The following is a 23,678-nucleotide window of genomic DNA, read 5'->3' on the forward strand; positions in this document are numbered from 1 at the left end:
TTGACAGCATGTCAATAACAATATCTGCAAACCATAGTTTGTTTGTAAAAATCTGTGTCACATCAAGTCTAGATGTGACAAATTTTCTTTGTGCTTGGAATTTGCATTAGTTTAGTGAAACCAATGGTGTCATAAATGGTCAAGTCTCAAGAACTGACAGTGCCTTCAGCTGTGAATTTGGTCTCAGTCTGAGCTCTAACTGAGCTAGGGAGAAATTCTGAGGCTGTGGCCATCTGTTCTGCAGTACTTGTTGAGCAGAAGAAAAACCTTCAGTTTCTTTCAGCTCCCAAGAAGAGCTGTATTTGTGTTTCTGCCTGATGCAGAGCTGCTCATATTTATCTCCTCAAGGATGGCTCGTGGCATTCTGCTTTCCAGCTTAAGGGAAAATAGAGGTTTCCATGTATGAAAATTTGATGGTCAGTGTACATAGTCCGAGTGAGTTAGGAGCACCTAGAACAGTCACCCTCAAGCATGCTGTAATTTAAGCTGTGTTAGGAATGGGAGCTGGTAGAAGTAATAAGCAACTGAAGAATATAATGGTAAAAGTAGGCATTCTTGCTATTCACGTAGTATCCTCCTCACACTGTACCTTTTCTTAAACATCTTGAGAGAAACACTGGTCAGCAGTGGGAAGAAAACAGATCTCAATTTCTGCCCCGCTCCCCGCAACTTACAGTTTAACAGTGGTTTCGCTAATTAGCTACAAATTTGGCCTAAAAAATATCTTCTATCCTAGATCTAAGTGTACAGTGTTTAATTCCTAAAGGACCATGCTAAAAATTCAGTTGTGCTTTGTCAGGTCACTGTTCTTTTAGACATAAACTTAACTTTCTCACAGATGTTTCTCTTAAAGCTAAAATTAAATGGGAGAGAGAATTGGAAATTAATTATTTATGTTTCTTACAGATGACACTCTTCAGTTTTCTGAAGTGTGCAGGTGTTTCCTCCTTGGCTTCTACTTTTAGCTCTTAGTTCACCGTGTGTTGGATGTTTTCTCAGGATCACTTACCTCTGAGAGTACTCCAGATAACCGGCAAGAGACCAGAATGGAGAACAGAAGAGGAAGTGAAGTTTGTAAAAAAAGCTGCTTGCAGGAGATAGAAAGCTCTCAAAGTTACAGCTCAAGATTGCAGTTTCTTCTGGCTGAAGTGGTTCACTTTAAATGGTAAATGTTTTTTTAATATACAACTTTTTTATTGTTGATTTTGGTGCTATTTATGCTCTGAGCTCACATCTAATAAAGGCTAGAATGGTAATCGTGTATATTTGCTTTTATCTTCAGTGCACTAGTTATCTTCTGAATGCAAACTGGCGTAACAACTCCATGTTCTTGGCTGTTGACAAAGTTGTTATCACATCTGAGGTGTTTTGTACGTGGAAGGAGACGGAGGAAGTGGGAACCTTCTTGACCTTACTTCTACTGAGAACAGATGATCTGTGGAAGGAGGGCTTTACAAGTTTTAAATCAGTATCTTCAGAATAATTTGGTGGGTGCACAGGTTTTTCATGTCAGGTTCTAGTGCATGTCTAACTTTGAACATAAAATAAGTCATAAAATTACCTCTCCCTGGCCTCTCCATATTTTTTTTTTGTCTCCTATCACTGTACTCATACTCAGCACTGTTTGGGAGTGAGGGAATTGTTTTAACACATTCTTATCTACCAGTTTTCTGCCTTTGTCTCCCATTGCCTTTTTCTCCCATCCAGAGCAGCACAGAAACAAAAATTTTTCTTTTTAAAAAACTGTTCTATCATCCTCAGTTTCCCATGTTTAGGGATGAATTTCCTCTCTGCTTTATTGTGCTGGAGGTTGTTTCGTTGCATGACTGAAATGTAAGATGCTGTTATGTTTTGCTTGAGGAGGGGGAGATACTGGGGTGAGCTCCACTGCCCCCTTCATTCCAGAAGTTCTTGCAGGAAGCACCTGCCACAGGTTCTGCTTCTGCACCTGCATCTCCACACAGGCCAGCAAAACTGCAGAGCCGTATTGCACTGCGTGTACCAGCAAATTATCAGTACAAATAACTGTCCTTCTCCCCCTTATATTGTTTTGAATACAGATCAGTCTGTGGGTATGGCCCATTGTGCACCCCACAAATGACTCTTTGGGCACAACTTGAAGGGGAGCACAGGAGAGGGTCAGGAAGTTCTCAATCTCCAGCTTTTAGGTTATGCTTCTGTATTGGGTGCAGGTGCCCAGGTGTGGGTGGCCCTGTGTGGGGGACAGCTGGTTCCAGCCAGCTTTGCAATGGACCCACTGCAGGTCACAGCTGAGCTCATCAATGAAGCTGGTGGCACCTCTGTGAAAGCCTGTTTAAGAAAGGGCAAAATGCTGCACGGCAGAGAGGAGTGAGGAAGAAAGTGAGAGAAACAGTCCTCTGAACACCAAGGTCAGAAAAGGAGGAGAGGGAGGAATTGCTTCAGGTGCTGGAGCAGGTATTTCCTTGCATCCCATGGAGGACCCCATGCCGGAGCAGGTGGAGATTTCCAGAAGGAACTGCAGTCCACAGAGAGGAGCCATGCAGGAGCAGGCTTATGCTGAAGGACTGCAGGCTGTGGAGACCCCACGCAGGAGCAGGCTTATGCTGAAGGACTGCAGCCTGTGGAGAGGACCCATGGTGGAGCAGGAGAAAAGTGTGAAGAGGATGGAGCAATAGAAAGGAGCTGTTACAGACTGACTGCAACCCCCCATTCCCCTTTGCCCTGCACTGCTTCAGGCCGGGGGGGAGGTAGAGGAGCTGGGGGTGAAGGTGTGAAGTTGAGCCTGGGGAAAGAGGGGAGCATGAGGGGAAGGTGCTGTTTCAATTTGTATTTGTTTCTCACTATTTCAATCTATTTTAATTAGCAATAAATTAATTTTCCTCACATCGAATCAAGTAGTTGAAATTTATATCTGGACTCAAGTCACAGTGGAAAATACTTACTGATTTCTCTTTGATCACTGTAAGCCATTATTGCTTTTAATTTTTTAAGTAGGACACAAAATGAATCAAATTTTAATTTTTAAGAAGTCATTCAGTGCATAGAAAGGAGTGCACCTTGTTTGAATCAGGAGTTGCATTTTTTAATGTATTCTGGTTAGGCCTTTCAAGTTCTGCTTATTCACCTTTTCACTAGAGTAAATCTCAGCTGCAGATTCAACTCACGAACAGGTCTAATCCATTACATTTCTGCTGGAGAAGAATACCAACCATATTTTTACAGGTTTGAGCATGGGAGAATCGTTCTGAGGAAAGGATGCTGCAGCAGTAGATTCTACTTTATCTACTTTGGTAGTGTTGTTCTTAGAGATGTTAAGGATGCAGCATCTTCACGGCATTATATCTAGCTGTGCTTCAGAAGGGGGAAAAGTTTGGGGTGAGTGGCATCTTTGGTGAAAGTACTGTTAATCTTGGGAAAATAAATAAGCAGAGTTTGGGAATGAGATTTATATTCCTGTGCTGTTCAGAGATTATTTTCCTGAATGAGAAGGTGACTTCCTTAGAAGGTAAGTTTTGTATGTGGGTTCTTATACCACCTACCAAAAATATCTGGCACTGGTCACCAAGGGTATCTAGGCAGAGTACTAGGTGACGTAACGCACTTAATGGTTTCTAATAGGGGCACTGCTTGGAATACAAAATTGATGGATTAGCATTAGCTAAATTAATCTTTAGTTTCTTCCCCTCTCTCCATGTCTCAAGATTGTCTCTTAAAATCCAAGATTGTCTGTTAAAAGGAACGTGGTGAATTGTTAGTTGTCTGTATGGAGGACAGAAAGCTATTTGTGATGGATAAAGACGACTTCTTTGATAGTAAATTAGATGAGCTTCAGAAAGGATTGCACCATCATAACTTCATCAAGTAATTTCTTCCGATGATATCACTCACTTTTGATTTACTTACTGTAAATCTTACTGTTTACTTATTGTATGATCTCTTCCATAAGCCTTCCTGGCTATGTCAAGGCCATAGAAGAAATGCATATAACAATTCTCTTTTCTCTTGAAGTTCTATGAAAGGGAAAGGAATTCCTCATTTTGCAGCTTTCAGGGACAGCCATACTTGCTTAGCCACCAGCTGCTCTGGAAGAGTACATGATTATCCATGTTCCCTAGCTACCAAAAAATCTTTTGCACTGAAGTACTCCATACATTTGTGAACTTGGATCAGGCAAAGTGAATTTGGCATCTTTAAAAAAACAAAAAACCAAACAAACAAACAAAAAAGGCAAACTACCCTGGAACCAAATTTACCATCTTCAGGAGCTGTGGCCTAGGGTTTATCAGTTGCAATTGTAAAAAGACCAATTTTTTCATAGTGAAACGTGTTTTTATTCAGCCAGTTCAATCTATGAAAAAAGTGTCTCCATTCCTTTTATTTCAGACTTGTGAACTTCTTTGCAAAATGATCTGAGAGATCACTAGTGAGATAGCTAATAACTGCAAAATGGAAAAGTTTCACTGTGGACAGGTGGTAACAAGATACCATAAAGTCAGCCAGCATAATTGTCATTAGTAAGGTAAGATCTTTCAGACATTAACCACAGGCTAATACTTTTGGTGGTATGCTGACATTTATTCTGATCTTGCAAACAAAAATAGTGATTGAGCCATTGCAGAAAGAACTGGGAAATAAAGCACTTCATAAAATACCAGTCTGTGGTGGGTTTGGTTTCTGTTGGCTTTGTTGTGCTTTTACTTAGTGTTCAGCTCCTTTGCATACCCTGTGTAGGATCTGTTTTATCCTATCTCTTATGTAGAATAAGTTAGAATAAGTTAATAGTTATTAGAGCATAATACACAAGTTCTTCATGGCAAGATATATGATATTTCATATGTTTTCTAACAGAACTAGTGTTTGAATATTATTGGTAATTATCAGAAGACATTTGAGAGAAACTTCACGTGTTCTGTATTCAGTCTTTTATCTGTGTTTTGCTTTTTGGAATTGATGAATTCCCATTTCTTTGAGAGTAGTTATTAGCAATGAAGTGACTGTCTTCAAATGAGCCATAGGTTCCTGACTGCAGCAGAAATGGCTTCAGGTAGGGAAACTGGAACCATATTTAATTTTGAGTGGTGAGAATTTCTGAAGAGAAGAGGCTCTTGGAGCCACCTCTGCACTCACAAAAACATTACCTTTTGGGCATAAGGTTGTAAAGATCAACAAGGTTTCCAGAGAGGTTTGACTGGCATCATACACAAATGTATTATGCTGTGAGGCAGCAATGCTTCCTGCTTTGTTATGAGATGCCTAAAATACTTTGTGTTTGTTATTTAGTGTCTTGCTGCTGATGTACCAACGGAATGATACAAAGAAGAGAGTCCACAATAAATGTTTTGTTTAAACCCAGAAACAGAGGCAACTGCTGGCATATTTTATTTTTTTCCATGGGTAACTACCTTGAGATATTTGAGGAGTAAAAAACTGGGATTTTTTTTTTTTCTCTATAGCATTGTCTGGTGACAAAAGATAATATGTTAAGTTTATTTGGAGGGTTTTCTAGGATCAGGATCAAGTAGTGCTAATAATATTACAGATTGTTAATACTGCCATTTGGGCTTTCTTTTCAGATTTCCAGTTGCCATAACTTAATTTCTTCAGGGGCGTTTTGTCTCTACATTCCAGTGGTCATGCTGTCTCTGGGATGTGAAGTATTGTAGCCTTGTTTACTAATTTAGTCAGAAAAGATTTGTTTGCCATTACTTAGATGATTTACAGAAGGGTTAGTACAGTTGGCTGTCTAGATAAAAACTAATTTTCCAGAGATGGAATTATTTAAGGCTGCTGAGAAGGCAACACTGGCTTAAGATGGTGAGTGAGTACTGACATTTTGAGGAATCGGAGGGGAACAATTTTTTTGTCATTGTTGAATCGTAGCATTCACCAAGGGCTGATACCTGAAGCAGAACTTCTTTTGCACAGATCAGCAAGCGTTTATCTTCTTTGCCCACAGAGTAAGAAGTGAACTAGCATTATTGGCTAGTTGACCAGCACTCGCTCGGATTCCTTCTTGCTGTTTTAGAATGAATGGTTAACCTTTGGCTACATGAGGAGTAAAATTTCCCAACAAAATATTTTGGCTGTCTTCTCGGTGATAACAAGCTATGTCAGAAATTTGTAGAAGAGAAGCAGTGGAAAACATTGAAGAAAGACCTAGCAAAGTCTATCACAAAGAAAATGTGCACCAAAAGTAACTCCTGCTTTCGAAAAGCCCATAGAACATGTTCTTAAATCCTGGAGCATGAACCAAGCTGGCATTGTAGACCTAAGCACACTCTATCACAAATCTCCAAAACCCGCTCAGCAGCACGCACGCAAGTTTGTTCCTGTTCACCCCGAGTAAGGAAAGGAGTCTCTAATTAAGCCACATACTGAGTTAATTTATAGTGTCATTTTACCACATCCCAGTTTAAATGGGTTGCTTGAGAAAGCAGTTTAAAAGCACTGATGCAGTCAAAAATTGAAACTCTATTTTTAAAAGTAGAAGTTGGAAAAATAAATCTGTTTTGTAGTTCCCCCTGTTTTGCATTAGAAGGGAGACAGAGGGAAAATAGTATTTGCTTGACTATTGTTACTTTCTTATGCCTTTCATCCCTCCAGGACTGCTGTTGTGAACTTGGGCATATGTACTGTTTTTTTCCAGTGGTAATTTACTTTTCATTATAAAGAAAGGTGTCTATGTCCTCGACCATTTTAACCTGTGTTTTCTTCCGTGGAATACACCTTTCAAGTGAAATACTGAGAGTCTTTTTAAGATTCCAAGATACTTTCATGTTTGTGTATCCATCAAATACAACTAGTAGTAAAACTGAATAAAACTGCTGTCCCTCTTTCAGTTCAGGTGATAAGTTGTGTGATGTAATTGCTATGATATTTAAAGTATGTTGATTGATTACAGCTGTAATAATTGCTGTAATCTTTGTAAAATTTATGCTTCCGGGTATTTGGGAGGTTGATACTATTGAAATGTGGTAATCAGAACCATAGCACTGTGTTCTGAACATTGCCCAGGTAAGCTGATTAAAGTTTTCGGTGAAACTTGAAATAGGGAGTAGACGTTTCTGGCAAGGTTTTGATTAGTCTCAAGGGTTATTTTTGTAGCATTGAACTTAAAGGTAAGTAATCAAACCATAAAGACACGCTCTTCCATTACATTAAATCTCTTGAGAAATTTTGAGACCTACTTAGACTTGCAACAGGTTTATGCTAGAGAAGTGTCTGTCTGGTACCTTAGTGATGTTCCAGAAGCATGTATGCTGAATGTATGTATCATGTATCCAGAATGCTGTAAAAAGTGATCCTATGAAAAGGAGGATAGCTTGAAAGAGATGATTAGTGGAGACTTTCCTGGACTATGTAAATGTGTAAGCTACTTGTGGAGAAGTCTTATGCATGAGGAATACAGGGCTGGAATTTTCCCGTGCTTAGATGGGAATCTGTCCATGACCTTAGCTGAGATTGGGTCACTTGACCTGTGGAGGCCCCCTCCAGTGTAAATGACTGTTCAGTCAATCTGTGTCACCAAGAGGTTATAGAAAATAATCTCTGTGTGTACAGAGTGCACTAGCAAGATGGACAGAGTAACTGTACCTTCTGATAATTCCACATCTTTGTCCTTCCGTTAATGCAAAAGTCATTTATTGCGGAGTATAAATTGCAAGGAGTGTGCTGTATTGTGCAAGATATCTTGATGTAGGCTTTAGGGTTTTCCATTTTATTTGACCCAATTTTGTGCTTGAGCAATTAACATACTTCTAACACGCTGCTGTCTGAGGAGAAAAAACTTATCCTGAGTGACGTCTATTTAAATGTACCCAGAGAGATGCTGAAGTCTCTTGCCTAGTACCTTGAAAGAAAAATGAGGTGATGAACTTAAGTGTCTGGAATGTATAAATTGACAGGAGATTCTGCAAGAAATTGGGGACCTAATTATTCACAAATGCTAGGCATTTGTAATGTAGGTGCTTAAAGCAGCAAAAGGACCAAACTGATCTGACCTGTTTTCATCTTCATCTGTTCTGAATTTAGCTTCTGCTGTAATAGGTAAATTTGATCATTTTCATTCTACAATACTTGCCCTTTGACAGAAAAATATTCTATTTATTAAGTTCTCAATAGATGCTTAGCAAGTCTAGATATAGGCCAGGTTATTGCTTCAAATCTAAGCCAAACTGGTAATGATCTAGTGATTTGTTTACCCCTGTGATGACAGAACCTAGTTTTAGGTTGGTGCCCAGAAGTAATAATGCCTGAGAACACAAACTAGCATTAACTGATACATCCTTCTTTAAAGTTTCACTTCTAAACACAACTTCCTGAATTGCTTCAAAGCATGCTAATAGGAAATGTGAGGAAGTTTTTCTTGCTGCATTCGTTCTCAGGATGATAAAGGTACACACAACAGTGTGTGTATTACAAAGATGATAAATTGACAGTTCCTCTGTTCCTTTTGAAAAAAGGACTTCAATAAAAAAATTAAAATGATTTAAAGTAGAGAAAAAGAAGGCATTCTTTCCAAGTACATTGTTAATCTGCAAAGGACGTGTCCACAAAGTAGCGCTGAGGTCAGACATTATTTAGAATGATAATTTAGAATATCCATAGTTATGTTACTGGTTTTATGTTGAAGCAATGTAAACCTTTAGTGTAGAGAGTACAAGCTAACCATGAACTGATGGGGATAAAGAATAAGAGGATATTCTTTGGGGATCTGGGGAGGGTAACATCCCTTGCACTTCATCCTGAAATAATCTGGTACTGGCAACTTTCAGTGACAGTTTATTTGACTAAATGGGCCAGTGTTCCGATTCCTTTGTGCCAGAAAGGAGTGTTAACATTGACTTATACTACTAGGACAAAAAGTACCATTCTTTTGGGGTTTTTTAAGTCTTTTTTATTAATTTTTAATTTTCTATCTTTATATTTACTTGACTTGGTGTTTTAATATATTGTATGAGGAAAGCAGGCAATTTTTTCATTTTTGGATGGTGGGTTCTCATTGCTAATTCATATCTTGAAATTCTCATCCTTACTTATTGCATTATCACTTATACAGGGACAAACAGTGTCAGACAGGGTTAGAGAATTAGCACAGAGTGAGGCATTCAAAACCATTTCTGCTGGCTTTTATTAGATTTTTGTTTGTTTTGAGTGGCAGTAGATAACTGACAATAATAATTATAGGGTCCTTAAGACCCCACTCTTCCCTTGGAATTTCCTTGAAGATTTTTTGTCATCTACAGGGTCAAGCAAAAGAGACAGGCTGAAGGTGCTGCTGTTTGGAAAACAATAGCTACAGAGCTATTGAGTGTTGGCAGGGGACACAGCCATCATCCCTATATCCAGCAGATGAGAGAACAAGGAAGGAAATAGAAGATGGACGTGAGCCCTGTCTTTCTTCTGGTTGTCCCCATATTAGATCAAAAGACTTCTAGGAGAATTAGTGAGCAGTGCTGCAAGAGAAAGCAGAGGTGGGAGCTCAGTGATGGCAGCTGGTTGAGCTCCTCTAAGTCATCCAACTATTTCTGTAGCATTTGGAGTGAGCAGGTACTTCCCCAGTCCTCCTTCAGGCTGTCTGGAAGCAATATGTTTTATCCCAGACTGTCCATTCTCTAGTTCTTGGCTTTGGTGGGGGCGATGGCCACTTAGGCCAACAGGTTATGAAAGAAGGTGGGTGTTGGACAAGTGCTCTCTGCTCAGACAACATTAGTAGCAGTTCTTCTAGATGTTGCCAGTTGTTTGTGCAGCAGGTTGCTCTGTATGCATTGAGAGATAGCAAATTTAGGAAGTAGCTATACTTCTGGAGGCTGCAAAAAACTTGAAATTTGTGTGCATATGTATAGCCTCACACAATGCACACGCACATACACGTAATTATGTATATAATTTTTTTTATCAGACAGTCATTTGTTGATAATAACTTGCTATAAACAACTGTTGGCACGAAGCCATTTTCAGTCATCCTATAAAAAGCAAATAGCTTGTTTTCATGTGACAGCTCCATGAGACAGGAACCTTAGAAACTGTTTATAGTATGTACAGCTGTTTTACAAAGACAGTAATTTAAAAATACATATTTACTGAAGTGCTAGCTAACTTGCTTGTGTGATGAAAGAACTTTAAACGTTTAGCATGGCTGTTACCTTATATTGCTGCTTCTGTGCCAAGCAGCCAGTCATTGAAATCTAAATTGTAAATTAGTCACGTACTCAGCAATTTGATTTTTTTTTTTACTTTTGAGTAGAAAATATAGACTCCAAGCTGTTTTCAATCTGACATGCATTATAGAAGAATTAGAGTTTGTTCTAATTAAATATTTAAATTTAAGAAATGTTAATAAAATCGGTAATGGCTGTAGTCAATGACAGTCTTAGTTTTACTTCAGTGAATGTAAAGTCAGACCCTAGGAAAGGGTCTGAATGGTTTGCAGATCATTAGTGACTCTGCTGCTTTCTCCAGCCAGGATCAAAAAGACGTTTTCAGCTGGTATCAGCTGGTATCCAGGCATTGGCTTGTTCTGCAAAGAGATCAAGAGAGAGAGGGATTGCAGTGGGGTGGCCCATGCAGTCATAGACAGGAGATGAGGTGATGCGTGTAAGACATCAGAAAAAGTAGCAATGAATGAAGGAGAGGCAGTGCCAAAGTTCTAAATGTAGATGAGCACTAAGCAATACCAATATTATTAGTCACCACTTCTTCTGGAGCACCTGCACTGCTAGACCTGTGCTTATTGGCCTGGCCTGACCTGGTTCTCCACATCAGCTGGTTTTCCTGCACTTCACCCTTTGTGTCTTTTCCCCCTGCCCTGGCAGTAGGGAGGGGAGACAGGAGGGCACTTGCTCCTCTTCCACTCTCCCTGCTCAGCACCATTATGTTCTTTTCCAAAGAACATGCACAACAGATTTGCCTTGTGGTCAGAGTCCCAGTGACCCACGTACAACACGAGTGCATGAAGATAAAGCATCTCGGAGAAGGGATGAAGGGAGAAGCAGAGGTTCCAGTACCTTCAGTGCTACTTACTCTGCGACTTGCAGCATGGAGTGAAGTCTGTGGCCCTTCCAGAAAGACTGGACCGGTTTGGGTTTAGTAGAGACAGACTCTTCTTGCACTAACAGCCTCTTCAAAACTGAAACTTTGTAGTGAATTTAATAGGTGCTTGATCTGGAGTATTGGTAGCACGAAGGAATCCTCTTTCACTGATGGACATGTGAAATATGTTGAGGACAAGGCTTTGATATCAAAGACAGAACAGCAGACAGTAGTGCAGAGGAGTCATTGGGAAGTGTCACAAACAACTGAAATCTTCAGTGCCTGCCTGGACTACAGAGTTATGGCTTTCTCCTGAACAAGGGAGAAGGAACTCTCTCTTAACTAGGTTGGTGTTGCTTCTACGTATTATTTTGGCTTGCAATTTTGGCCAGCAACTACATGTAGCTGCAGATCCATTTGACCTTGCCTCTCTTTTGTCAGGAGTTTTGCCTCATTCTGTTTGACACTCTTTGCTCCCTCTGTATTTTGAGAGAATTGCTCTGCCACAGAGAGAGGCTGCCTGGGCCCCTGGCACAGCACAAATACTGTAGTCAGTAGAGCAGAGACATACGGGCTTTAGCACGTTTGTGCTTGTCACCTCCCACTTCTAAAACCACTCCCAAATGCCACCAAAAAAGATGTCGGCTACATCTCTTCTTTCCGTCAGTCTGGGAAAGGAAACTTGCCAACACACTCTAGATGTAAGATCTAAACCTTAGCAGGGGGACCCCTTTCCCACTCACATAATTCACTCAAGGGACATACTCTTGGGGAAGAGGAGCTCTTGCACAACCAAAAGAATCCTCTGTTTTGCTCCCAAATGCTATAAAATGGAAGTAATGACTAGAGAAAGAGAGTATCTAAAAACCCAACCTGAATATTGTGGCCTGAGATACTCTAAAGGATTATTTCAGCCCCCTGTTATCTAAGTTCATTCTTTTCTCTTCTTTTTATCTCCTTCTCGGTGACAATGCTCTGTTTTGCAATGAGCACAGTGGTCTAACTCCATAGAAATCTTTATGGCCAGAATCAACATCTTGCCAGCTTGCACTGTTCTCCTGTGAAAGCTGATGACCAGGGTGGACTTCTGCAATTTGTACCTGTGTTTCATGGATAAGGATGTAAAATAAGATCCTGCCTTTTCCTGTCCTGTGGGCATGTTTACCTCATAATTCTTAAGGTGCCAGTGCTTAGCTAGGTGCACACAACTAACTTCAAGGATTTTTTTTTTTTTTTTTTTTGGTCAAAAATGAAGAAAAGGGGCAGAATTCCCTCATCTTACTGATATATCCTCACATTTGCTCTCTGTTCCTTTAGGATGGCAAAAGCACGAACTGCATTAATCCTTTTTGATACTAGAGGGAGCTCATGGTTTGAGCAATCAGAGTGAAACGTGATACCTTGGACAATTCTTGAGGAAACACAGATGGAAAGTGACATTGATGACTATAATGCACCTTTTTCCATCACTGGCAAAACTAGAAGGGCTGAATTTATCTGCTTAGGAAATTACACATGGCTTTCAGAGACACTCAGATAATGAAACGCTGTAGCTGCAATTTCTTCTGTATCTGAGCACCTCTCTGTCATGGCTGGATTTATCTTCACAACTTCCTCTGAGGCAATAAGCTCTCTAGTGTCCCTATTAATACATGGGGGACTGTAACACAGGGAGCACTCGTGGTAGTGCAGCTTTCAGACTATACCTGCCATAGTGACTTCAGTCAGGCATCAATCTTGTACACAGGCAGGAAAGCACCACTTAAATGTTCTTGAAAAGTCCCGATGTGCTGCATTTCTGTGCTCAGCCAGTTCCTTGAGGCACACATGCAGACCTGTCACAATACCTTCTCACCCACCCTGGCAAGACTTCAGCTGGGAGAGGCTGCTGGGTGGACAAAGCTAAGAGACGTGCTTCTTAAGCCTCTCTGTGTTGTGCCCTCTCCCCAGCTCTGGCTCAGCCAGCAGCAGTCATGGAGCTGGAGAGAGGCCACGGGGCTGCGCTGTGAGCGCCCACTGTCTCAGGGTAGGGAGGAGCAGACAGCAGGCATCTCATGCACATTCCCATGAGATGCCATTCAGCAAGCAACTGTTCAGTGGGTTTGGGGCAGTGAAAGGCAAATACATCTTGGACTTGTTAAGGTCTTCTCTGAGACAATGAAGGCTGTGCCAGCCCGATGGACCTAAGGCATCCCAGGAGCACCTCAGCGAGATGAACAGCCAGCAGTAGGCTTTAAAGAAGGCTGTTTCTCACTGGCCAGAGGTGAGGAACAGCTCACCAGGTGTCCACAGACAGCATTAGCCAGAAGAGAAGATTGGGAAAGGAAGCTGACAGGATTTGTACCCTGGAAGAGCCCTGTTATGGGAAGGAAGTGTAGAAAGAGTGTAAGCAGCATGACAGTATTGCTGTGTGCAGGGTTGGATGATCAGAGAAGAGAGTGCATGCACATGCCAACAGATGTATGCAAACGCACTGTGTATATATATATGGACAAAGAAGTATTCCAAGGGGAATTTTCCAAAGCACCCAGGAGGAGACTTGAAAGCGCAAGGTAGCATTCTGAAACATGTTGGCTGACTGTTTTGCCACCTCCCTGTTTTTCTGCACTAGGGATCTGTTGCTGTAACAGGGCAGTTGAGAGCAGATTAGCCACCAGAAGCTGGGGTCTTTGGAGGCTGAAACACAGCCACACTTGAAATGGACTAGCTTAAATATCTTAGTTAAGATAGCTTTGCATAATCAGAGCAAATTTAATTTACATTGCAGCCATTTAATCACTCAGAGTTCTTGACATGTGGACTTCTAATCCTAGTGAGCACTACCTGTATCCTGTTTAATTATATTTCAACAAATCCTTATTCCTTTAGAAGTAGCTCAGCTGCCACTGCGATGCTCAGTGAGGTTACTGAAAGTGTCAGGGCAACAGTAAGTGGACAATCATATTCCTTCAACGCCTGAGGCAAAGCAAAATTAACCGCTCTGCTGAGTTTTGGCAACCAGGGCTCCGTGTTTGTGCAGGGGCAGATCTGCCCGGGAGAGGGCAGTGATGCACAGACGCACACTCCGGCAAAGGGTGCTGGTGGCTTGCATAAACACGGACTTTTAATAGCCATCTCCTGCACATACAGCTGAACTGCTCTTGTTCTAACTTAGTTTATTCTAAATGTGAAGTGTTTAATGCAAGATAAACAAGTGCGATACCACTGGATGGAAGTGTGAGGCTTCTTTGACCCTTTCCAGTTCAGGGGTGAGAAGTGTTCAGTGTCATGATTTTTCTCTTTACTTTCACATCAGCAAGGAGGGAGCAGTGTCCTTCTGAGGGGCTTTCGGGTGCTGTCAGGCCGGCATCAATGTAACTGGGAGCCTTTAGCCTGCTCTTCACCGTAATAGCCATGGCTGGGGAAAGTACAATATACCAGATAGATGTGTTTATATATATATATATATGATATATATATAATATATTGGATAGGAAGGACCATACAGACAGGTGGATATTAGATATGACACAGAATAATCACTCAAATGCAAGTCTCAGTAGGAGGATTTCAGTGGAATATTACAGCCAGAAACATGCTCTTCTGCTGGAATAAGTGCTGTTCAGGAAGCCATACAAGGGGGCTCTTGCAAAGGGCTGAAGATGGGAAGGCATTACAGCATGTTGACTTCATAGATACCTGAGCTTAAGTACTACAGTTTTCCCAAGATTAAGTGCTGATGATTACTATGATTAATAGCTCGGTCTAGTTTGTGGAATAGAAGATACTAGGATATACCTGGGTGCAGAGGGCTGAAGTTTTTCTCCTCAGTATCTTGTAACACAATTGCATAAAGCTAGATTGCTTGGGCTTTACTCTTAAAGGATGCAGTAAGTACCAAAAGATGCTGTTACTTGCTCTCTTATAGGTGACCCTGTAGAGAATCCTCTGGCCAAGGCAGTCATGTTCCTTTTGTCACCTAAGCAGTTTATCTTCATGAACACCAATGGCATCATTTTTATTTAGCTGGATTCCCTGTAAATTCTGTCAGCCTTTTTTTTTCTTCTTTTTATTTGTGCCCTAACCATAGAAGTTGAAATGAAAAAAGGCTGAGACTATTATAGCACATACTATTCAGGATTTACAAAATGGTTGATCATGTTCTCGGATGTACTCTGAACATGAGGACAATGATGGATACATGGAGTAAAGAGGATTTTGGCTCTCAGGACAGTATTTGTATAGGATTTGCAAGCTATGGGGAAAGTATACCTGTGGGTCACGTTTATGCCCTTGCTCCTCATACCGTAGAGAAAAAGAGCCTTGAGGCTGCTCTAACTTGTATCTAACTGCAGCTGCACCTGAATGGCTACAACATCAGCCAGAGATTTCAGGAATGCAGCAGCAATGAAATCTTGCTTCTTTTCCCCCTCTGCTACTTGCTAATTAAATTAGCATTAAGATGAAGAGTCACTGTAGAGGAGTGCAGAGGCAGACACTGAAGGTCTGGCTGTAACTTCTGTTCTGAGGAGAAGACAAGAGCAAGTTTCTAGCAGCAACAACTAGCAATAGCCAGTTGTTAGAGACATTTTTTAAAATAGAGTCAGCACATTACATTTGTGAAAGCTCTGGCATCTCAGACTTCTTCTAGATAGGATCAGTTTCAGGTCTCTCTATCCAAACCTTTCCAGGGGACTTGGGGCTGGAAGTCATTGCTGTATAACATCTGTTCGCTAATCTCACTCCAGCTTCAGTATTTTCTTCCTACAGTATTTGCTGCCCAGCAAGGAGCTCACATAGGCTGTATCTATACTGCATGCAAGCAGTGCCTTGTAAGAGATCCCTGAACTGGCTGGAGGCTCCACACAGTTGTGCTGCTATGCAGAGGGACTGGCCTAGGTGTGTAGGTGCAGGATGGCTGTTAGCACAGTGCCACAGGTAGGTGAGTTAAGTGCTGCACAGCACTGAGGTGTCAGTATTACTCCCAGTCCCAAAGCTGGTAGGATTGGCACTGGCTAGGGGATCTCTGCGCTGAGCTGCCTCTCATAGTGTAGACATTCCTCTTGTCTGCTGTATTAAAGGCTTCGCAGGGAGACTCAGAAGTGTCCTGAGACCAGAATCGGGTCAATGCCTGTGACTGGGAAGCTGGAGAAACCATGGACTGCACCAAAACAGGCCACAAAAGGCCAAGAAACCGGGGTGGGACCAGGACAAGGAGAAAGATGGGCCTGGAGCAAAGGCAGGCAGGGCGAGTTCATAGGCAGGGAGAGCAGAGCAAAGACATGTCAGGAAATGACAGTACTGAACACTCAGCTGCATTCTGTAAGGCTGCCTATACCCTCATAACATGGGGAGGCTGAACACAGTGCCCTGATGATCCCAGTCCTTGGATTGTTTGGATACAGAAGCCACATCAGACTGGTCAGGAGATGAGTTCATGAACAACTTAATTTCTCAGTCCCTATCAGTGTAGAGTTTAAGTGTTCTCAAATGTATCCTCGCAGCAGCATTCTCCTTTCTGAACAGGGAGATGGAGATGTGGAGACAGAAGCAGCTTGCCTAAACTCACACAGGAAGCCCATGGCATGCCCAAGGAGTAAAGGCAGAAAGTCACCACCCTAATCTGGCCTTCCTGCCTTTAAATCTTTCCAAATTGGACTGCATGGACAGGCAAAAATGTCATACAATTGCTGCTGTCCCCCCTGTTCTTGTGAGAACTTGGTCTACCTGGCTGCTAAGCAGGTGAGTACTTCTCCCCTGTACCACTCTTGTTGGCCAGGAGAATGGCCAGCAGGAATGAAGAGCAGAGGGCAGGTGCAGCAAGTGCCAGTTGAGGGCATTAGAGGGAAAGGTTTTTGCTAAGCTGGCAAAGCAAGACCTGTTTTGTAGAGAAAGAAGAGCTGGAAGGATACGAAGACAAAGCAGGGAAGTTACATTGAACTAAACTGGGATGTGCTTGCAGAGATTAATAGCTGCTTCCTGTCCCATATTTCAGTATGACTTCTGCTTGCAGTAGTTTGCAAATGTACACAAATGATTTTCTGGAAAGGCATCTTTTACTCTTCCTTACTCCATTTTCCCTTGGGTTTCAATGCACAGGAGCAATTGAAAAAATGGCTCAAACACAATTCAGGGCACAATCCAAAACTGCACAGCCAATGCAGACCTGTTCATTTTTTTAGTGGGATTCAGATCAGATCTCGGCTAGATAGTTTAATTAAAGTGTGACAGGATAACAGCAGCAGAGTGAAGTAGAGCAACCTGGAAGGAATCCACTTACACTCATTGTCTGTTAGCCTCAAATGCTAGCAGAATTATTACAAAAAAAGAAGGGAAAACTGGGGAGAAAATATCCCTGTACTAAACTATAGGTGTTAAAGAGCAAATCTAAATAGAACTGGTTTGATGAGGTCCAATGTAGTCATTCCCTGCTCCCTGCAGGAACTATACCTGAAGGAGAATAAATTGGACAAAGACTTGCTGACGAGGGGATGGCTCTCAGACTAAAGCTTTTGTTCCAAGACCTTACTCACTGTGTTCCCATCTCTTTCATACTAGATGCCTCACCTTCAACTGTGCTATTCTGGCTGAAGTTCCAAGAAATAGACCCACCAGCCTCTCATCACCCATCCTATCTCTGTCACTGCTGTGAGCTCTCCTCCCTTCTACCACAGGACCATCTCATTTCAGCCTGCCGTGCACAAGCTGTTCACTGAGTTTTCCTTCATGCGGGGTCTCAAAACTCCCCTTTCTCATGACAAATCTTTGTCTGCCTTGGCCATCCCTCCTGTCCCATGCTGCAATTGCTTTTCCTGTGGTACCCATATCTTCTAAGCCGTAAACCAACTTTTTTTTTTTTTTTTTTTTAACCTCTCCATTCATTTCCCCTTGCTTTGGATATCAACGAGATCTCAGTTCTCCCTTCTGAGTCGCTGTGTTGTTTTTGTTCAAATATTGTCTTCATTTGCAACAAAGCTGACTGTATTATCTGCTAGTGGCAAAGAAGGATGACATTTAAAGACACTTATAAAGCAAAACCCGCACCAATCGCAGGCCAGGTCGTGTGCTCCTAGTAACCCATTGCTTTATATGTCAGTGTATTAACTCCCTCATTTAGACTGCAAAATCCATAGGCAAAGGCAGTTCCTCTGTATATGTTTAATGATTATTTTTCTAAAAAGAAAAAGAGAATAAAAGCAGAAACTGTGATTAATATGAAGAATGAAATGCTGAGAATAGGACTGATTTTGTGTTTCAGGAGTGTGATCCTCCAGACATTTCAAAAGAGGGAGAAGGAATACCACTGATCTCAGAACACTGCAGTAAGACTGCAGAAAGAACTGTATCCGCTTCCTAGCTCTGCCATGGCAAGAATGACCTCAGGTATTGTTATTTAATTTCCCTGTGACTTAGCTCTCTGTGTAAAGGGTGATTGCTCTCTCTTTGACTTGCAAAGTTTTTCTGAGATGTTTTGATCCTATAGAGATGAGTCAGAGGAGCACCTATGAAAAGTTTCTTTTGTTATAAAAGATGCAGTTACGGGTGAAATGTTGAAAGGAAAAGGCCAAAATCATGAAAATTTCAAAACTACCAAGTCAGTCCTCAGGAAACAAGGGTGAAATCCTGTGTAGAGTCTGTTTCTTGAAACCAGAAGTCTTGTGGTTTAAGCAGTGAGGAGTTTCCACATATCTTTCTTCCTCTGCTTGTGATAAACCTTTAGCACCAGGACACTTGCCTGTGTGGAGAGAGCTGGGTGGGTGCCTGTGCAGAGAAGTTGGTCATTCCGTACCTCAACTGAATAAAACCGTTTCTCATAACAACAGAGGCAGCACTGACATTAGGTGGCTCACCAGTGCAGTTCCTGAGACTGCTGACATTCACACATACAGGCATGCAGGCACTGCTTTGTCTCTGCAGTCTGTGGGCTGGTTGTACAGTACAACCATCTATTAGGGGTGCATCATTTGAAGGTGAGGTAGAATAGCACAATGTCCAGGGCGTGGCTTCAGTAAAAGACCTGCACAAACTTGGGGGAATAATTTCCTTTTATTGTTCTTTAGTTTCCTCATTGGCTAAAAATGAGTCTAGCAGTTCTCAACCTTGTACCCACACCACCTTGCATGCTGTAGTTCAAAAAGGCTGTATCATTCATTATTCATACATGTGTGTATCATTACAGTTCACTGTTTGAATGCTGTCTTTTGCAGAGACCTCCTGAGACCTCTTGTCCACATTTCACTGTTTAAGTGACCAGCGTGCATCTGACCCTGTAATACTGCAAACTGCCTCAGAAGTTGGCCCCTTACAACTGGTGTTTGAAGATGGGGACAGTCTAGCAGCCCTCAAAGAGTTTTAGCTGGATGGTCCTGAAAGTGGCTCTGAAGGATCTCGGGATGGAGGTTCATGCTGGCTTTTGCCTCGGTCCATCTCTCCATCACCAGAAAAGCGCCCACAGCCAGAAGGTAGGAGACATTGGCCTATGCTAGCTCCCAGCCTGCCTTCTCTAGTGGTGTGGGGAGGGGAGGCTGCTCTGGTCCTGCCTTCCCAGCAGCATCTCCCAGTCACAGCTGCTGGATAATGGACAGCAGCCCCAGGTTTTGCTGCAAGAACTTAATCTGCACTGTCGTCCCTCATTACTGCCACTCAGTGCCGTCGTGTCCAGCCATGAAGGGTCACAAGATGACATGAGAGAGGTCGGGCAGGGGGTGTATAAAAGGGCCTGGCAGGCACCGGGAAATATGGAGAGGCTAAAAAGAGAACAGCTACCCAAACGATGCTCCCAGCGGCTCGGTGGGGATGGGGCTGAAAGGGGCTGGGTTCACACTAAGTTTTCCCGAAGGTCACTCTGCAATATGGTAACTCCCAGCTCGGCTGTCAGTGCCCATAAAGGCAGCTCTCCTCACAGTGCGGGGGTGGGGAAGGGAAGGAGGTTTGTTTAGAAGCATTAGCGTCCCCCTCCCCCGGCCCCATTAGTGGCCCTTATTAAACCAACACAGACAAAGAGCAAAGATGCCCTCGTTAATGGAGAGTCTCTGATAATTACTCTGCTCTGCCGCTTCTTTTGGGGCCTGAATGGCCTTTGAATAATGTTTCTCTTGCTGTGGTTGCAGACAATACCCTTGCAGACTGCTTTAAGCGGTGCCAATCCCATTAGCAGAAGAATAGCAGAGCTTTCTGGTTGTGTGGGTGTGTGTGCTCACGGGGAGGACAGCGGGCTCGCAGTGGGAAGAGGGCTACGCTGCCCACTGCTTCGCTCGCCCCTCTTGCCCTCTGCGGCCCAAGAAAGCAAAGCAGGGAAGTGCTGGGTGAAACTCCGTCTCGGAAACAATCTCCCTATTTAAGCAGTGCCCGAGCCAGGGGGCTTGCGAGAGCCGTGTTGGCCCTCACTGCAGGAAGCACAGACGGGCATGTCTGCTCACCGAAAGGGAAGGGAAGAGCTGGGAGGCAGAAGCCCCGCAGGACTGAAGAAGAGGAGTGCCTCCAGCCTTTCCTCATGTTCCCCAGGCAGTGGTCTCCTCTCACACCCACACAAAACACCAAAGGGGACGGAGGCCCAAGGGTCTCCGAAATCAGAATCAGGCTGTGCTGCTGCTTTACCGTACAGAGGAAATGAGGTGACAGTCATCCATCCGCATGCAGTTGATTTGATTACAGAGCATGAAAATGGCTATACAGCCCAATTTCGGGAGGGTTAATTTAGTGCTGCACACCCCAAGCAGGAAGCTAATTAGCGTGTTCAATAGGTAGCTATCAACCAAACTTGGAGGAGTTGGAATAACTCTACCTGAGTCTTTCTTTTTGATCTCCCCTTCTGCATGATAAGTGAAAATAGCGTATAGCTGGGCTGGCTGCGGTGTTTAATTTAATCATCTGATGATATTTATTTTCAGAAACATGAACTCAAGGAACAATTATCGGAAAGGCTTCATCTTGTGCTGAACGTGCCAGTTAACAGCCTTTCTGTGAGGTAATAGCTTCTATGTAGGGAGTCAGTAATTAAAATGTGTGAAAAAAGGCCCCTTCTTCAGAGGCAGCGGGGAAAGACAGTGGGTCTAGCACTCAGCTGGGTGTGAACTGGCAAGTCTGTCAATGGCCACAATAAATGAGCATTGCTCCTTCCATATTATGCCAGCAAAGGATGTTCCCAAAGGGTTCTTGAGAGTTTCCCAGTTTGAGAAAGATGTTTGGATTCTTATCAACAGGAGCCAAACTCAGGAATACATGATACAATGATCTGGTCTTCGGAAGATGATTCTGCAGTACTCATGGGAGATGTTCAGATCTAAGGAAGAGCACTCGGTCCTGCAAACTCTCCAATAAGGAAAGCAGCTAAGTTTCTAGTGTTAACAGAGCCATTTTCTCCCTCTTTTGGTGTTAACTCTCTAGACTTCCAGAACCATAATCTAAGAGCTAAGAAAAAGCTGACATTTGAGACATTCCAAGTAGAAGGAAGATGACTTCCTTTATGTCTTCATCGCGTGGACATACAGGGCACAATTTGTTTACTCGTACAGTTAACCACCAGATGGCTCTATGCACTGTTCAGTTTTGGGCCATATGTTGATGGTTGATGAGCAAGGGGGACGGACAAAGCTGGAAGTCAAGCTGTGTGGAAGGTTCTGTTGGATAGCCACCACCATGTCTTTAACCAGTATATCCTGCTTGAAACAGCTCATGATTTCATGTTGGAGGACAGTGATATGCTTAAACAATGAAAATTGCAAAATCTGGAACTTGCATTACTAAATATATATAGTAATAACAACAAAAATTTTTCCAAGGTTTGTATTTCTTCAAAATTAGAGCGTGTTATCCTGCAGCTCTGAAGGATGACGTTGGTCATTTATTCTTTTCCGCTGGCACACAGACTGCAGGAAGAGAAATCTCTAACAGACTAGAGGAAGAAAATGTATTGTCACCTGTTCTCAGATTCAGTTTTAAGCTGTGGTAGAGGGATATGTGATAGATCACAGATATAAAAATGTGATTTAGAAAGGGGATGGAATCTCTTCTTCCTGTCAATAAAATGGTGACAATTATTTATAAAGTGCTTCTCAGACAGAATGGAAAATTAAAAACTCTAATCCAAACTGTTCCCTGGCAGCCAGTGCAAGAAAGGTGCATATTAATTGCATTTTGCCTATGAAATGGAAAGTGTAACCCATCCCAGTACCTTTACAAAGGGTTTCCAGCAGATAAGAACAGAGTTAGGAATATCTAGAGCTGGGAAAAGTGCTCTTCAGGGGGCTGAGACAGACAAAATTAAGAGACCAGTATCAGCCATTGGAACATTGGAACAGGCTGCCCAGGGAAGTGGTTGAGTCCCCATCCCTGGAAGTATTTAAAAGACGTGTAGATGAGGCGCGTAGGGACATGGTTTAGTGGGCATGGTGGTGTTGGGTTGACGGTTGGACTCGATGATCTTAGAGGTCTTTTCCAACCTTAATGATTCTATGATTTAAGAAAGAGCCTCTTTCACTATGTGTTCCCCCTCTTTCTTGGGGGAGCACAGTGTTTCCTACAGACCCCCGCAGTGCACAAAGCAATGCTGCGAGGATGTGGGGGGGCCCTTGGTGCTGGCTGGCCCCAGGGAAGCAGCTGGCAGGGCATGGAGCCCTGGCAGGAGGTGCCTTTCCCATCTCCCGCACAGCAGTGTGCTGGGGATTGCACAATGCGAACCATGGCAATGCCTGGATGTGTTTGGTAAATGGGGTCCCAAGGAACCCCGTGGGACATGCTTGGGTTGTAGGAAAGAGAGCGGGGCAGGAATAGTGCCTGACTGCACTGAATGCCTGGGACTTGACTTGGCTGCTAAGACAACTGGGTTTGTTTTGGGTTCATGGCACATGGTTACTGTCCTTCCAGATTTATGGCTGCCAAGTGTCTCTGGGAGTCTGTTTTTGAGCAGACGGGCGATTGTTCTTGAACAAGGTCTCTCTGCTGTCCTCCCCTAAAAAGAAATTACATCTATGCCCCTCTGCAGCCTGAAATCACTTTTCCACTACAGGTGGAAAATGATATATGGGCCGCTTCCCAGAAAACTATCTAAGTATGAGTGTAATGTTAAACACAGGCAATTTTTCTTCAACACAGCAGTGAAATCAGAACCAGGGGAGGGATGGTTTTTTATGCTTCTCTTTGAAGTGCCTACCTGCTTTCCTCCCCTGACACTCATGTCCCCACAGGTGATGGACCAGCGTGCCCTGCGCCTCCCGTGCAAGTATGCTGGGCCTGGGAGGGGAGCTTGTAGTTCATAGTCAGCAGAGAGGCAAAGTTCTGAAGCGTCGTCAGACCCAAGAGTCCTAGAGAGCCTCTTTCCTTCTGAGGAGCCCAAGAGATAAATGTCTTGGTACCATTTGAGAAAAGGCTGGATGGCGATAAATAACACGGCAAGTGATGATACTGCCTCGTCCTTTGAGGGATCACAGTGCATGCAGTTGAATTAGAATAAAAAGATCAATCTTTGACTGTTACCCAGTGAAAAAGCCATTCATCTTTAGGAGCAGGACTTGAAATGTATGGTGCTCTAGTAATATATTATTTGTAAAGGTCAAGACTAATTAATTTTCAGTCAGATAAACTGGTATTTTTTTGTGCCAAAGGCTTTCATTCATCCTTGCTGTCACTGAAATTAGATAACCCATACAAACACAACTTTAATTGTGTCAGTCACATTTTGCAGTATA

The 23,678-nt window shown here is 42.7% G+C and overlaps 1 long non-coding RNA gene across 1 annotated transcript; it reads left to right on the forward strand.

Moving 5' to 3' along the window:
• Window positions 1-1,287: 1,287 nt before the first annotated feature.
• On the forward strand, window positions 1,288-19,447 carry LOC143162275 (uncharacterized). The gene is made up of 3 exons (XR_012995670.1): window positions 1,288-1,487; window positions 18,251-18,375; window positions 19,200-19,447. It is a non-coding gene; the product is annotated as an uncharacterized LOC143162275 (long non-coding RNA).
• Window positions 19,448-23,678: the final 4,231 nt, after the last annotated feature.

The sequence above is a fragment of the Aptenodytes patagonicus genome, chromosome 6 (genome assembly GCF_965638725.1).
Source record: "Aptenodytes patagonicus chromosome 6, bAptPat1.pri.cur, whole genome shotgun sequence".
NCBI classification, from domain to species: domain Eukaryota; kingdom Metazoa; phylum Chordata; class Aves; order Sphenisciformes; family Spheniscidae; genus Aptenodytes; species Aptenodytes patagonicus.